Genomic DNA, 17964 nt, shown 5'->3' with positions numbered 1-17964 from the left:
AATAGAAGTTACAACAGTTGGTATTTCTAGGCACTCCCATAGACTGATACTTGGCAACCTGGTAAAGTGTGTCAAAGGAGCCCTTCTGATCTATGTCGTCATCTCTAGAGCATGAAAAGCAAATCTCTTTATGACAAGATGTTTAAGTTGCCAAGCCTAAGGTTATTTAGTAACTTCCCCTATTCCATACAGAAACTCTTTGTAATGTTTTTCATCTTTGTGATTTGCTCTTCATTCTAAGAAAAAAAATTCTTCCGTGGTCAAATGTTTAGTTGTTTTAATTTTGTATATGGTATATTGTTACATATCTGTAGATCTTTTTCTTTGGAATTTGCTCAGTGGGTTAAGTATCTGGCCTTGCCGTGAGCTGCGGTGTAGGTCACAGACACAGCTTGGATCTGGCATGGCTGTGGCTGTGGTGTAGGCTGGCAGCTGTAGCTCCGATTAGACCCATAGCCTGGGAACCTCCATATGCCATGGGGGCAGCCCTAAAAAGCAAAACAAAAAAAAAGGAATTTCTTTTGTTGCTTTTATGTTTAGGAGTCTTTTGCCCTCCAGAGACGGATTAAGTATTCACTTTGACTTCCTTTTAATTTTTATGGTTTTATTTTTTGTGGGGGTGGCTTGCCCATGGCCTGTGGGAAGTTCCCCTCCCAGGGGGAACCTATGTCACAGCAGCGACTTAAGCTGCTGCAGTGACAATGCCAGATCCTTAATCCACTGTGCCATAAGGGAACTCCTGGTTTTACTTTTTATATCCTTTAATTTGTCTTGAATTTAACTTTGGAACACCTAACCAGTATGTTTAGTGCCTTTGCATATCTTCTGAGACCCAGGTCCATACTTTCAACACCTGGTAGACCATATGGACCCGCCCTCTGCAGCCGGCACCTGTGTCCCCCTAGTCTCCCTAAGGATGAAACTTGAAGTTGTCTTGAACACTTTAGTCCATCTCTCCTCCCACATTTAACCACCACATTTGGTTATTCTACCCCAACAGTGATAATGGCTCTTTGTTTTTTTGGTCTTTTTAGGGCTGCCCGCTGCATATTTGAGGCTCCCAGGCTAGGGGTCAAATTGGAGCTATAGCTGCCAGCCGACCTCACAGCCACAGCAACAGAGGATCCAAGCCATGTCTGCAACCTACACCACAGCTCACAGCAATGCCAGATTGAACCTGCAACCTCATGGTTCCTAGTCAGGTTCGTTTCCACTGCTCCACGATGGGTACTCCTGATAATGGCTCCTTTATAGATCTTCTTATTCATATTCCCCCCGCCCCTTGTAAAAGAGTCCTTGAATAATCCTTAGAGTTGGCTTCAGAGTTGTCATTAAAAAAAACAAACAAACAAAGAAAAAACACACTGATTTTCAAAGTATGGTTTCCTGATTATCTGTTTTAGAATCACCTGGGGGTATTGGTTTAAAAAGGAGATTTTTAGGAGTTCCTGTCTTGGCACAGTGGAAGCGAATCTGACTAGGAACCACGAGGTTTCGGGTTCAATCCCTGGCCTCACTCAGTGGGTTGAGGACCCGGCGTTGCCGTGAGCTGTGGTATAGGTCGCAGACTCGGCCTGGATCCCACATTGCTGTGGCTGTGGCATAGGCTGGCGGCTACAGTTCCAGTTAGACCCCTAGCCTGGGAACCTCCATATGCCACAGGTGTGGCCCTGAAAAGAAAAAAGACAAAAAAGGAGTTCCCGTCGTGGCGCAGTGGTTAACGAATCCGACTAGGAACCATGAGGTTGCGGGTTCAGTCCCTGCCCTTGCTCAGTGGGTTAACGATCCGGCGTTGCCGTGAGCTGTGGTGTAGGTTGCAGATGCGGCTCGGATCCCGCGTTGCTGTGGCTCTGGCGTAGGCTGGTGGCTACAGCTCCGATTCAACCCCTAGCCTGGGAACCTCCATATGCCGCGGGAGCGGCCCAAGAAATAGCAACAGCAGCAACAACAACAACGACAAAAGACAAAAAAAAAAAAAAAAAAAAGATTTTTAGGGCCCACCTAGACTTACACATCAGTGTGTGTGTGTGTGTGTGTGTGATGTGGGAATTAACAAGAACCTGAAGAGATTCTTTTGTATGCTTAAGGGGAACCAAGCCCAAGAAAATCAAGTCTACATTTCTGTGCATGCCATTCAAGACCCCAACTCCCACACCCTGGCAGCCTATTTTTCCAGGCTTATCTCCCACATCACTACCCACCCACCTGGCCCTGTAGCCATACAATGATTCACAGTTTCCTGGACCCACCCTGTGCTTTCCTGCCTCTGTGCCTTTGCTCATGCAGCTCCCACAGCCTCAGGCTCCTCCTCCTCCCCCCCTTTCTGCTTAAATCCTTTTCCTCAAGAGCTCAAATAAAATGCTACTAAAAAACAAACAAACAAACAAAAACTCTTTTCTAATTTCTTATGTTTGAATCAGCGGCTCCCTCCCTAGTCTTCACTTAGCGCTTTATTTTTACTCCATTTTTTTACCTTAATGCTGTCACTGTTTATGAGTTATTGCTTCCTTAAAATATTATAAACCTTCTAAGTGGGAGAACCTTGCCCTTCCTTTTCACTTAAAAAAAATTTTTTTTTTATTTTTCTTTTTTGGGCGCCCTGTGGCAAATAGAGTTCCCAGGCCATAGATCAGATCTGAGCCACAGTTGCAGCAATGCCAGATCCTTAACCCACTGTGCCTGGCCAATGATCAAACATGCACCCCAGTGATGCAGAGATGCTGCCAATCCTGCTGTGCCATGGCGGGCACTCCTTTTCGCTTTGTAGTAATTTTATATGTATATATACGATAAGCAATTAAATCTTCATAGAATATTTTAAATAATCTAATCTTTCAAGCACTATTATATAACAGTGTTTGACTTCACACTTTAAATAAAATTAAAATTAAATTAAAATTAAAATCTTCCACCATTCCTTGTAAATCCTTATTTAAATTGGCTGCCATTCATCTCTGTCATTGTTTCATACTTCGCACTCACTCCTAGCCATATTATGGCCTCTGGGCCTTTGCATTTGCTATTTCCATTGCCTAGAAAACTCCCCATTAACTTCTCTTCACCTGGCTGGCTGCCTGTCTCCTCATCATTCAGGTTTCGGCTCAAATATCCTTCACGCAAAGAGGCCTTCCCTGCCTCCTTTCCTACCACCACTCCAGTTACTTTCTTTATGTTCCTTCACAGCACTAATCACAGTGTTTAATTGTCCAGCTTCCCCAGTGGAATGGAAGTTTCATGAGAGTTGAGACCTTGTCTGTCACTTTTAATTTTGTATCTGTCACAAATAGAGCACTGCTTGGCACCTGGTAAGTGCCCAGTAAATATTTGTTGAATGGATGAATCAGCCTTGAAAATAGACTTCTCATTTTAACAAGTCTTGTTTGGATTTGCAATCTTAAGTTTTGTTTTGTTTTGTTTTTTAAGTGGACAACAGCAGAGATCGTTCCATCAGGGTTCAAATCAGGTAGCAGTCTCTGAGGATTTCTGAAGGTAGCAGGACAAAGGTTTGAATACCACGATAAGCAGGATTCAGTTCCATCTGAGGGCAGGTTTTCCAAGGTGTTCCCAGGATCCAGGCCACTATTTTACTACCACCGTCAGCATCTACTTTCACGGTCATTACTGCTGGCCAATACTAGTCTATTAGCTCTCATTATATTTTTAAAAGTAAGTATAGCAAAACCTACCGATTTGAAGAAAGCAACCAGAAGCTTTCTTCCGCTTTCCTTCTCTGGTTGAAAAATAAAGCTACCCAGAATCCTCAAGGAAAGGTAAAATTATTTTCATTAAACATACTAAGTGCCCTGAAATAGGACAGTGTATTGATTAGAAAGATTTTTAGCAACAGTGATAAACAAGGAGCTTCCTAACATCTAGTGGAACCAGAAAATGTAAATAATCTGTTCTTTTTATTTATTTTTTTCAGTCTTTTTAGGGCCGCACTCGTGGCATATGGAGGTTCCCAGGCTAGGGGTCGAATCAAAGCTGTAGCTGCTGGCCACAGCCATAGCAACACCAGATCCGTGCCCACATCTCTGACTTACACCACAGCTCACGGCAACACCGGATCCTTAACCCACTGAGTGAGCCCAGGGATCATGGATACTGATCAGATTCATTTCCACTGAGCCAGAATGGGAACTCCTAACTAATCTGTTCTAATTTTGTTCCTGTTTTTCTTTGTTGGGTAGTCTAATTTTTAAATTCCATTATTTTTTTCTTGAAAGTGGCTTGAAATTTTGTTAAAAATCATAATAGTGTTATAGCAGTTTATACTTTTCCAAGTAATTATACTTTCTTTTATTCTCTCATTTAATCCTCATAACCATCCCTTGTGAATTACTATCTGTTTTTGAGGTGAAGAAACAGACATAACCGAAGAAATGCATTGACTTTCCCATGGCAACTAAAAGACCACTACTCAGTAAATGCCTCTCAATGGCTTTTTTTTTAAACAGTGCCATAATTTTGTGTAATTTTTAGACAGTAAACATTAAGGAGTTCTCGTTGTGGTGCTGTGGAAATGAATCCAACTATTATCCATGAGGTTGCAGGTGTAATCCCTGGCCTCACTCAGTGGGTTAAGGATCTGGCGTTGCCATGAGATGTGGTGTAGGTTGCAGACAAGACTTGGATCCTGAGTTGCTGTGGCTGTGGCATAGGCCAGCAGCTGAAGCTCCAATTCAACCACTAACCTGGGAATTTCCATATTCCTCTGGTGCGGCCCTCAAAAAAAAAACAAACAAAAAGAAGGTAAATGTTAAAATGTAATTAAATCATTAACATTAATATATTTGTAACTAGTCCTTAAGAAATAAGATACACAACATTCATTCAAATAAGTCGCAAAATTTTGTCACTTCTGTGGCTATGTGATTTGGTAATTCTCTATGTAACTAGCTTCAGCTATGCTTGTGCTTGATTAAAGCATTGTTCTGGGTTAGCTTCTCAGATTTTTACTGAAAGAAGAGATTAGAGAACTTGCCTAGAGAAGAGTCACTTTCACTTTTTAATTCTCCTGCTTGATGGGATTGGTTAAATTGATCTGAACCGGCTTTTCAGATTGAGCAAGTCCTGAAAAAAACACATCATCTAAAATTTCAGATAAGAAGAATGGAAGCCAGGCTCTTCCTGAAAATGACCAGGAGTGAAACTAAGAAGCCCTGTATTTGGAGAAAACTTGATTAATTATTAAGGACAAAAAAAACGGTATAAGGAGGTTATATCTTTAACAGAAGCAGCCTTCATAAAATAAGTGTATATGTTTCTTCTGCTTCGACCTTGTAAAGAAAACTCTTTAATTAGCCACTTTGTCTTAATTAAGCATGTAGTTGGCAAGACCTGTGAGCATGTAGTTTATAGGCAGATATTCAATTATGTAGGTGGGCCTTTGTCAAGATATGTGGCAGCTGAAAACTAGCATAATACTGGTTTTGATTCATATATTAGATATGTACCAGGAACTGCTGATATTATCTGATGCATCTGATGTTAAGTATGAAAGGCTACAGAAGTTAAAGGAGGAACATGCTATTCAGAGTAAATCTATGCTTTGTCTAATGGCTTTAGTAAATGCTTTGTCTAGCGGCTTCAGTCAACTATAAATTTTTACATTCTTTTTTCATATAACTATACCTTTCTCTACTTTTCACTTTAAATTTTAAGTTATTGATATAATTATCTGTTTGTGTTTGTGTGTGTGTGTGTGTGTGTTTGGTTGGTTTTTGACAGAGATTTTCCTTGCTATGTGTGAAAAAATACTGGAAAAAAACCTTAATGCATTGGACTATGTCCTTACAATGAGTTAATTATAAACCGGAGGGGGAGAAGAGCCTAATAAATAACAAATTAGATTTGATGGAAGAGGTAGAATTCAGCTTGGATTAGAGCTGGTAATTCCTTAATTTAAAGGAAAAAAGGAGTTCCTGCTGTGGTGCAGAGGTTAAGGACCTGGTGTTGTTGTAGCTGTGGCTTGGATTTGATCCATGGCGCAAGAATTTCCATAAGCCGCAGGTGTAGCCAGAAAAAAATTTTTTTAATTTAAAAAAATGAAAGAAGTTCTTGGGTGGTTCTTCCTGACCTAAAAATGCTATATACAGAAGTCATTTTGTAAAGGCTGTAATTGGAGTTTCCTCTTTTGCCTGTTTAAATAAGCTTTGTGAAGATTACCACAATTATGTAAAAAGCTAATTTGGGTTTCAAAAGTACAAGAAGATAAAATATTCAAATGATGACTAGAGTAATAGAAGCATGTTGGAAGGAGATAGTTATATCATCTTCAACTTAAAGTTTTTATAGAGGTGTTGAGAGCACCTAAAATTTGGCCCTTTCAAAGTAAAATTTGACAGAGATTTAGACTTTTTGGTACAGGGAAACCGTGTCAGGGTTTTGAGCAGCTATAGTGTTCCTGGTAGTCACTACCAGCTCCTCAGAGAGACATTAGGGATGTTTGTTTGTTTTGCTGATTTAACAAAGCTAAGTTGACTGTGAAGTACAGTGCACATTGGAACTGCATTTCGGGTTTATCGTCTCTGCTTCGGGTCATTTTGTTTCCATCCCAGCCTCCTAAAAAATGAGTAAGAGCTGGAGTTCCCGGGTGGCTCAGCGAGTCGAGGATCTGGTGTTTTCCCTGCTGTAGTGCAGGCTTGATCCCCGGCCCGGGGAACTTTCATATGCTGTGGGCATGACCAAAAGAAATAACAAGAGCTAACATTTATTTAACCTCTCTGGGCCTCAGTTTCTTCACCTACAAAGTGGGACAGTACAATTCTGTGTTACTGTGAGGATCAATAAAGTTTATATTTGCAGAACAATTAAAACAGTATTCAACACATGGTGAAGAGTCAGTAAACGTTAGCTACTTTTATTACCACCACGCTAGCATTATTTACTAAGCACTTATTTTAGCACTGAGCTAAAGGACATTTTAGAGATGATGAGATTAAGGCTTAGGGTGGTTTTTCCAATGTTACTCAATAGATAAGTGACAGACTCAAAACATGGACCTGAGCTGAAAGGAGCTGGGGCAGAGTTGACTTAGAGGTGAAACAGGCTGGGGCACGTTCAATTTCTCTTTTAAATTTTGAGATACTTAGGATTAGACTGTCCCAGGCCACCCTGAGACACAGGGAGGATGTGGTTTGCAGTAAATCCTTAGAGCCATGGACATTAGGGTCTGTCAAACTGTTCCAGATCCTGGCTTTGCCACTTACTTAGCTGTGTTACCTTGAGCAAGTTGTTTAACCTTTCTGAGCCTCTTTCTTCCTCTGAAAGACAAGAATATATGTTTCATGGTATCATAAGGATTAAGTGAATAAGATCAAATGGAATGAATCGCTTTGCATATAACTGATCCCCAGGCTTATGCAAATTGGCTCAAACTTACCTGATATGACACGTCTGTCTAGATGGTAGTTGATTAGTGTCTATGTCTGCCTCCCTGCTCTGACCTAATGACCTTGGGATCAAGCCAAATCTACTATCCCAAGCTGTTTTTACATTGGAATCATAGGGGGCCCTTTTCAGAAAAATTAGGCATGTTTGGACACCACATGAGAGATTCAGATTCCAGAGATGATGCTGGTATTCAAAACACCCTTCACCCAACAGCCCTCCCACCCCCACCCACACACACCTAAGAAGCCTTAGACTGGCTAGTTGAGGGTGGCAGCTGAAGCACAGCCACAGAGAGTGATGCTAATGCCTGGATAGCCGCATAGTGTCAGCCGGGCTTCTCACAGGGTTATGCTCTGGTGGGAATATTAACGAGCAGTCAAGGGGTGGGTGCCCTACAGAAGAGAACTCTGCAGAGATGAAGATCTCATCTGTGTAGTCAAGCAACATTTCCATTTAGAAAGAATATTAATGAGATCTGGATAGGAATCAGACACCAGGAAAGACAGCTGCTGTGAGAGGCAATTTGAATTGTACAAGGAGTTACACATGATATTCAGAAGGTCCTTGTGCACATTTAAAAAGTAATTAAGTTGTAGAGATAATAAACAATTTATAAATGACTTTTTAAAAATAAATGTAGTTTCAAAAATAAATGTATTAAGTGGCCAATATCCATTTAAAAAATGTTCAACCTTCCTTATGATTAAAAGAACAAAAACTAGGTGTTCTCTTGTAGCTCAGCAGGTTAAGGATCTGGCGTTATCACTGCTGTGGCACGGGTTTGATCCCTGGCCCAGGAACTTTCATATGCCTCGGCATGACCAAAAAAATAAAATAAAATAAAAACTAAAACAATAATATACTGTTTTTCACATATCTAGCAGATGGGAAAAAATGATTAATAATGCTCAGTATCGATAAGGACATGGGAGAATAGACTTTCTCATATAGTTAATGGCTCAAGTTTTTGATGCAGAAGTAATGTATAAATTGATGCAACTTTTTTTTTGGAACAGTTGGAAATGTCTATTAAAAATTTTAATATGGGAGTTCCTGTCGTGGCGCAGTGGTTAACAAATCCGACTAGGAACCATGAGGTTGAGGGTTCGGTCCCTGCCCTTGCTCAGTGGGTTAACGATCCGGCATTGCCGTGAGCTGTGGTGTAGGTTGCAGATGCGGCTCGGATCCCGCGTTGCTGTGGCTCTGGCGTAGGCCGGTGGCTACAGCTCCGATTCAACCCCTAGCCTGGGAACCTCCATATGCCGCGGGAGCAGCCCAAGAAATAGCAACAACAACAACAACAAAAGACAAAAGACAAAAAAATAAAAAATAAAATAAAATATAATAAAATTTCAGTGTTTTGAAGAGACCACTAATTTCTTTTCAACTAGTGTTACTACCTCCAATATATATTATAAAGAGTAATTTTTGCACTATAAGAAGTCAGACAGCTGAAGCAAAAATTGCTTTTATGTATTTTTTTTTATCAGAGCCTTATGGACTTGTCCTGACAGTATGACATGTAAACTAAGCCAAGCCCGAGTATGTGTCCTGTTAACTAAACCTTTAGAATAATGTTTATTCAATGCATCTTAGACACAGAGGTTTACGAGGACTGACAAGATCTGGCTCTGACTTCAAGCAATGTGCCAGGCATGGTATGCATTTATTATCTCTTATTTTTAGAACATCCCCGGAGGGTAGGTTCTCATCCTCATTTTACATAGAAGAAAAGGGTAGTACCCAGAGGTCACTATGCAGCTGGTTAACACTAGAATCAGCATTCAAGGCAGCTGGTGTTTCTGTGATACTGCCCTGCCTCCAAATAGCCATTGTGTGAGGGTGGGTACAGTGAGCCCTGTATGGGGGGCACCCTGAGACGTCTCAGGGACCTCAGTGATCTTCTATCATCCAGTCTAGTGACTTTTAAATAACAGTTTTATGAAAATGTAATTCATATACCATACAATTTACCTATTTCAAGTATGCCATTCACTGGTTTGTGGTGTGTGTGTATGTGTGTGTGTGTGTGTGTGTGTGTGTGTGTGTGTGTGTGTAGTGTGTGTGTGTCTTTTCTAGAGCCACACCCATGGCATGTGGAGGTTCCCAGGCTAGGGGTTGAATCGGAGCTGTCCCCACTGGCCTACACCACAGCCACAGCAACGCGGGATCCTTAACCCACTGAGCAAGGTCAGGGATCAAACCCACAACCTCATGGTTCCATGATTCGTTAACCACTTAGCCACCATGGGAACTCCTGGTTTGTGGTATATTAACGGAGTTGTGCAGCCATCACCATCATCCATTTTACAACATTTTCATCACTTCCTGGAAAAGCCCTGTACTGTTAGCACCCCTCAGTGCTAAGCCAGCACTAGTCTACCTCCTGTTTCTATAGATTTGCTTAGTCTAGGCATCTCGCATAAATAGAACCAAACAATATGTAATCTGTCGGGACTGGTTTCTTTCACTTGGCATAATTTTTTTCAGGGTTCGTCCGTGTTGGGACATGTATCAGTACTTCATTCCTTTTCACGGCTGAATGACATCCTTCGTATGGATAAACCGTGTTTTGTTTATCCGTTCATCAGTTGATGAACATTTGGAAAGTTTCCACTTTTGAGCTATTGTCTATGATGCTATTATGAACATTCATGTGCAAGTTTATATGTGGACCTGTGTTTTCATTTCTCTTAAAGACAGAGAAATATAATTTATATATAAATATAAATTATACACAACACACACACATGTACATACCTAGGGGTGGAAGGAATTGCAGAATGGCTGGGTCATATGATAATTATATGTTTAACCTTTTGAAGAACTGCCAACTCATTTCAAAAGCAATTGGAATTCCATTTTACATTCCCATCAGCAGGCATGAGGCTTTCAGTTACTCTACATCCTCCCCGACACTTGTCAGACTGTAATTTTTTTTAACCACATGCCACAGGAAGGAATATTTTACATTCTTACCCAGTTTACACAAAAACTGAAACAAAAGGATTTCATGTCGTGGCTCAGCAGTGATGAACCCGATTAGTATCCATGAGGATGCGGGTTCGATCCCTGGCCTCGCTCAGTGGGTTAAGGTTGCCTTGAGTTGTGGTGTAGGTCGCAGACGTGGCTTGGATCCCATATTGCTGTGGCTGTGGTGCAGCTAAAGTTCCCATTCGACCCTAGCCTGGGAACTTCCATATGCTGCTGGTGCAGCCCTAAAAAAAATAAAAAACTGAAACAAAAGCTTTTTAAAAGTGCCTTTACCTATACTGTGTGTATACTATGCACGCTAACATTTTATCTCATTCCATTTCCATTAATATAAACAAACAAACATGCTGGTTCTGACCCTCTAAAGTTGATTTCACAACTCATTAATTATGACCTGCAGTTAGCAAAACCCAAGGCCATTTTAACCCCTTCATTTTACACAAGAGGTAATTGAGGCCCTGAGAGATGATTTATTCAGCAGATGATACTGCTAATTAGTGGCAAATTAAATAAAGATTAGAGCCCAAGCCTGCTGGTTTCCTGCTTTAACTTTGACATTGAAATAAATTTTAGTTACCCTCATATTCAGGAGATAAAAAGGGAACTTTTCTTCAGATTCCATTGTTTTAACCTTATGTATTTTTCTCAAAGAGCATTTTTTTTTTTTTATTTTCCCACTGTACAGCAAGGGGGTCAGGTAATTACAGTTTTTCCCCCACTCTTCCTTCTGTTGCAACAGGAATATCTAGACATAGTTCTCTCAAAGAGCATTTTAAAACCAACAAACCAATCTAGAGAAAAAAGAATTAAAAAGAGCTCAGTTTTATTATCACGAGTCATGGGTCTGCACAATAATTTTGTGCCATCCGGGCAAGGAAGTTCTAGATGAACCTAGATGATGGGCAACAAATTTATCAGTTCAGTGACCCAGGTTCATTTTTGTACAAACATCAGTCTGCCTTTGAAGTGCAGTCATTTTCCGTTCACTGCAAAATTTGAATGAGAATATAAAATTTGAAGTGAGCAATATAAAAACATGCTGCTGTTTTTCTGTTTTTCTTGGAATATGTTTTCCAACATATAATGGGGAGAGACTTCTAACACTAGAATTACTTCAAGGTTCTTGTTTTTTTGTTTGTTTGTTTGCCTTTTTCTAGGGCCGCTTCCACGGCATATGGAGGTTCCCAGGCTAGGGGTCTAATTGGAGCTGTAGCCGCCTGGCCTACGCCAGAGCCACAGCAACGCCAGATCCGAGCTGCATCTGCGACCTACACCACAGCTCACAGCAACGCTGTATCCTTAACCCACTGAACGAGGTCAGGGATTGAACCCGCCACCTCATGGATCCTAGTCGGATTCGTTAACCACTGCGCCACAACGAGAACTCCTCAAGGTTCTTGTAAAAATATGTTTTTTTGGGCCCTACTTCAGACCCAATGGATGAGAATTGTGGGGTTGACCTGGGAGTCTTCTGTTTTTGTTTTTGTTTTTTGAGGGCTGCACCCACGGCATGTGGAGGTTTCCAGGTAAGGGATTGAATCAGAGCTGTAACCACAGCCATAGCAATGCCAGATCCAGATACTAGTCAGATTTGTTTCTGCTGAGCCACGACGGAAACTCCTCCTCTCTTTATTTCTCATCTTAGGTCTCTTTTGGTCTCTAGAATTACTGTTTGGCTTTGTTACCTGAAGAGCTAAATCACTGTAAGAAATAGCATTTGTAAGAAAATACTTGAGTTATACCAGAAGATAGAGTTAACTAAAACAACACGTATTGATAAGGTTCAGTTTTATTCTGAATTTGATGCTAGAGGCTACCCTACTCCTTGCATTTGCAACATGTGAAAGTTCTCTGGGCCAGTGACAATGCTGGATCCTTAACTGCTAGGCCACCAGGGAACTCCTAGAGACCATTTTTTTTGGTGGCTGTAGCCACTGATTTCCCTTAATTTGGAATGATTTATTTTGGTATAAACAAACATAATCCACTGTTTTGTTTCATTTTCCTTTCCCTCAAAGTACCAGTTTATAAAAAATAGGTAAGTGCAACAAACGATTTCAGATACCTGGTAAACCTCCCTTCACTTAACAAATACTTGAGTATCTACCCTGTGCTGGGCACTGTCCTGAGGGTTAAAATACAGTGTGATCTGTGTTGGGATAATGTGAAGAATAAAAGTAAGAGGATGATATCTTTGATTTTGGCTGTTTTTTGGTTTTATTTTTGTTTTTTGTTTTTTTTTGGCCACTGGATCCTTAACCCACTATACCCCGGAAACTCCTCATTTGGGCTATATTATGTTGTATATTTGTGTGTATCCATCATGCAAGGAAATTCTAGGATTGTAGGTCAAGAAGGTTAGGGCTTATGATACAGCTTTGGGAATCATTTGGTGGAAGTGACTTCTGACGACTTGAGTGTGAGTGAACATACCCAGAGAGAGAGATACTGACCCTTGAATCATGTCTAGGAACAAGGGTGAATGGAGAGAGAGAAAAAGGATTCCATGAGAAAATTATGAATGCTTTAAAAGACAGGAAAGGAAGCAGGAAAGTTCCATTTAAGAAAAAAAAACAAGGTGAGTTCCCGTCGTGGCTCAGTGGTTATCGAATCTGACTAGGAACCATGAGGTTGCAGGTTTGATCCCTGGCCTTGCGCAGCGGGTTAAGGATCTGGCATTGCCGTGAGCTGGGGTGTAGGTCACAGATGCGGCTCAGATCCCGTGTTGCTCTGGCTCTGGCGTAGTAGCTACAGATCTGATTCAACCCCTAGCCTGGGAACCGCCATGCGCCACGGGAGCGGCCCTAGAAAAGACAAAAAGACAAAAGAAAACAGGAAAAAAACAAAAACAAAACAAACAAAAAAAAAACAAGGGAGAGTGCAGTTTCAAAAATGGGAGAAGTGGACTTCCCATCATGGCGCAGCAGATACAAATCTGACTAGGAACCATGAGGTTGCAGGTTCGATCCTTGGCCTCACTCAGTGGGTTAAGGATCTGGCATCGCCGTGAGCTGTGATGTAGGTTGCAGATTTGGCTCAGATCCTGAGTTGCTCTGGCCCTGGCATAAGCCGGCGGCTGCAACTCTGATTCAACCCCTAGTCTGGGAACCTCCATATACCAAGGGTGTGGCCCTAAAAAGGCCAAAAGACCCAAAAAAACCCCCCCAAAAACAGAGAAACTAATGGAGTTCCTATTGTGGCTCAGTGGATTAAGAACCCAACATAGTGTCTATGAGGATGCAGGTTCATTCTCTGGCCTCGCTCAGTGGGTTAAGGATCCATTGTTGCTGCACACTGCAGCATACGTCACAGATGCAGCTTGAATCCGGTGTTGCCTTGGCTGTGGCATAGGCCAACAGCTGCAGCTCCAATTGGACCCCTGGCCCAGGAACTTCCATATGTCGCAGGTGCAGACTGAAAGAAAGAAAAGAAAGAAGGAAGGAAGGAAGGAAGGAAGGAAGGAAGGAAGGAAGGAAAGAAACAAACAAATGAGAGACTAATAACTCACAAGGCAACAGAGAATGATAAAACAGAGACATGGTCCTTGGATTTGATAGTAAGAGCTCTTCAGGAGAATAATTTTAGTGTGATGATGGGAGTGGAACTCAAACTCAAGTGGGCTGAGAGATGAATGGAAGATGAGGAGGTAGAAACAATGAGGACCTGGAGACAAAGGTTTGGCTCTAAAGGTGGGAGCAAGGTCAGGTGGTAGTTTGAGGTTGGTAAAGGACTTAAGAGGAAAAAAAAGTCATTTCTTTAATCCATATGTACAAATTTCAAATATGTACACACACACACACCAGAAAAGTGAGCATGTTTTTAGCACACAAAGTCAGAGATGAAGGTAAAGTTAGGGTCTGGAGAAGATAGCAGAGTTACTATTGTGACACTTATTTTTCTCCTGACATAGGCCAGTTAGGGGCAAAGATTTTATCTGAAGGTACTTTCTTTCAACTTTTATCTGTGGAATGGTCAAATTTGAATTGCTTAGGGTGAATATTTGTAAGTGCCTGGTGAAGGTTGCTCTGATTCTTTGGTGAGCATTTTCCAGAAGTGAAATTGTTTCTCAGTTATACAACTTTTTTCATTACTTTCCCTGGATCTTATTGTTTTTAAGAACAAAATATCTTAAGAGGAGATTAAAGAGAGGCAAATGTTGTTGAAGTGAATCTGTCCTAGTGCAATTACCTGCATCCTTGTTGACCCCTGGGAATGTGGTCGTTGTTACAAATTCTCGATTGTCTAGGATGCACGTTGCTACAGAGACCTGCCTGCAGCTCTTCCAAGAACAGCAGCAATGGTTATTCTAACATGCTACACAGTCTTGTCTGTTACCACATGCTGAATAATAATAGAGTAATGAACATTTTATGTATAGCATTTGGAATTTTTTAGTGGTTCCATTTTTTTTTTCCTATCATTTGAGTTTATCTCAGAGTTTGAATAAGCTAAAATTACTGAGTAATTCACAGTTCTGAAAAATGATATTTCCTGAGCAACTAGTGTTAGGATTATATAATAAACCATTCATTTTGGGGGGTACTGATAGTATTTTGGATACAATTTAAACCTTCATGCAATTTCATTTGAGACAAATGAGTTTTTTCTATTTGAAAGTAATATACTAGATACTAGGAGGGCAAGAGGCAAAGCAGACCTGTCCTCTCACCACAAGAACCTTTCTGTTGAAATTCTTGTTGTGGTTCAGTGGGTTACGAACCCAACTAGTGTCCATGAGGACACTCACTCAATGGGTTGCTGTGGCGGGGGCAGTGGCATGGGCCGGCAGCTCCAGCTCTGACTGGATCCCTAGCCTGGGAACTTCCACATGCTGTAGGTGCGGCTCTAAAAAGATACAAATATTTCTGTCAAGTATGGTTTGTAAAATTATAGGGCAGAGGAGGTGACCTATGCTGATTGAGAAAAAGGCAAGGGCAGTTCAGAAAAGTGTTCGTTTTTTTTGGTCTTTCGTCTTTTTAGGGTCGCACTTGCGGCACATATTGGTTCCCAGGCTAGGGTCAAATTGGAGCTGTAGCCACCGGCCTACACCAAAGCCACAGCAGTGCGGGATCCGAGCCTCGACTGCCACCTATATCACAGCTCACAGCTACACCAGATCCTTAACCCACTGAGCGAGACCAGGGATCCAACCCTTCACCTCATGGTTCCTAGTCGGATTCATTAACCACTGAGCCACGACAGGAACTCCAGGAAAGTGTTCTTTGAAGAGGTAGTCTTTTTACTTGGGTCTTGAAAGATGAATAGATTGAGAAGGTATAACGTTCCAAGTGGAATGAAAAAATTTATGGTATATCAAGGGAGTAGAAACTGGCAATAGCATAATTTTAGAGATTCTGGATCTCTTTTCATGTCACAATTCTATGGAATTAGGTTTCTCACCATCAGAGAAAGAAGTTACAGATAAACAAAAGAGAGTACTAGACTTAATCTTAGGATATTAGATTGGAGTCCAAAGTATTTCTACAAATTTATAATTAATATATGTATATGTATTATATTTACTGTATATTAAATACACACATAGATATAGAGATAAGTATAGAAATATGTGTGTGTTAATACACATACATACATTTCTCGGTCCTGTCCCCTAAGAGAGCTTAGAAGCAGTGACATCTCAGTAGCCATGAGTACACCTAGTACCCAGATATTGGTTTCTCCAATAAAAGGAACCAGGGCTCTTGGAGGAGTGGTTAATTCCTGGGCTGAGGCAAGGAAAATACAAGTCAAATCTGGAACAGGTCTTATAGAGCTAGCCTGTGAGGAAGAGCTTTAAAAAAAAAAAAAAAATTGGTGGCATGTTGAAAGGACATTGGAGCCAGACTGAAAGAGCTCAAACTGGCCAAAGGTGGAACAGTTTCAGCAATAAAATAAAATAACCCAGAGAGTAAAATAAATATCCACGAGTATATACTAATATAAGTAAATAATTGAGGAATTCCCATTGTGGCTCAACAGTAACAAATAAGACTAGTATCCATGAGGATGGGGGTTCAAGCCCTGGCCCCACCCAGTGGATTGGCAGTCTGGCACTGCCGTGAACTGCAGTGTATAGGTTGCCGATGTGTCTCAGGTCTGGTGTTGCTGTGGCTGTGGCATAGGCTGGCAGCTGCAGCTCTGATTCAACCCCTAGCCTGGGAACTTTCATATGCCATGGGTGTGGCCCTAAAAAGACAATAAATAAATAAATAAATAAATAAATAAATAAATAAAAGTGATTAATAAATAAATGAGGGAGAAAGGATAATTCTTCCTTACAGAAGAATTCCAGTTAATAAATGTAGAAGGAAGGAGGGCAATAGAAAATCACTGTTAGAACACAACAGTAGGAATTCCCTTCGTGGCTCAACGGAAAGGAATCTGACTAGTATCCATGAGGATGCAGGTTTTATCCCTGGCCTCTGTCAGTGGATTAAGGATCCAGTGTTGCTCTGAGTTGTGGTGTAGGTCACAGATGCAGCTCGGCTCTGGGGTTGCCATAGCTGTGGTGTAGGCCAGGGGCCACAGCTCCGATTCAACCCCTAGCCTGGAAACCTCCATATGCCATGGGTGCAGCCCTAAAAGGACAAAAAAATAAAATAAATAACATTAAAATAAAATTATTTCATAATAAAAGGTTTAAAAAAAAGCTATTAACTTCCAAAAAATATTTCAGCTGTGTGAATTTAGTCACTATTTTCTGTACAAAAATATGTCCTTAGAAATAAATGTACTTTATATTCTAAAATAACAGGTGGGAACACATTTTATTTTGTTTTTGTTTAAAATTTCCCTTTGCACCTTGAAGTTTTTTAGATTTTTTTTCTTTTAATTAACCCTGCAATCTATTTCTACAAGATAACGTTTTCTCTTAATAAGTAAGTTTGTTCTCTATTTTGAACTTACTATGTTCAAGCAACTATGCCTCTTACACCAGCAGCCATCTCAGGAGCAAAAAAAAAAAAAGAGAGAGAGAGAAAGAAAGCAAGAAAGATAGGACTGAGATTAGATTTATAAGAACAGGATTTTATTAATGGCAGCTCATTTGCTTTTGTCCCAGCATTGTTTCTGGGAGACCATTCACTTGGTTAGGTTAAGCTGTAAATGAATTTATTAGAGTTGGTTTCCCAAGTAGCTACAGGCCTCACCCAAGCAATCTCTTGAGGAAGCAGTTACCTGGGGCCAAGTTTCCCAGTGAGTCATGGCCCAGCCCTTTATTACCAAGGACCTTTGTTCAGAGATCTTTATATCTAGGCTATAGCTCACCCATAAGGGTTTAGCTGTTCCACCTCAAGCTACCTGGTGTGATAGAAGAACTTTGAACTTGGAATAAGTCTGGCTCTCATACTGACTAGCTGGTGAGTTTGGGGAAATTATTGGGTGTTTATATGGCTTAATTCCCTTACTGTAAAAAGGGAGATTTTTTTTTTTTTTGCTTGATTTCTAAGCTTCTCTCTTGATGTAAACATCTGCCATGTGTATCTAAAACTGAAGGCATCTTCATCTTAGCAAAGAGTTCCCCTTTGTTTGGGTCCCATTATTATTTGCTATACCACTGTCCTTCCAGACTCTAAG

General features: G+C 40.8%; 1 protein-coding gene across 11 annotated transcripts in view; it reads left to right on the top strand.

Moving 5' to 3' along the window:
• Positions 1–17964, top strand: part of LIMA1 (LIM domain and actin binding 1) — a 102687-nt gene that overhangs the window by 7812 nt on the left and 76911 nt on the right. The window contains exon 1 of one of the 11 annotated variants that reach the window (XM_021090871.1): positions 17443–17747. The gene's annotated coding sequence lies outside the window, so the exon portion shown is untranslated. 11 annotated transcript variants of the gene reach the window in all.

This window comes from Sus scrofa, chromosome 5 (assembly GCF_000003025.6).
Source record: "Sus scrofa isolate TJ Tabasco breed Duroc chromosome 5, Sscrofa11.1, whole genome shotgun sequence".
In the NCBI taxonomy this organism is placed as follows: Eukaryota; Metazoa; Chordata; class Mammalia; order Artiodactyla; family Suidae; genus Sus; species Sus scrofa.
The sequence above is the reverse complement of the archived record's forward strand: the minus strand, read 5'-3'. Positions and strand labels throughout refer to the sequence as shown.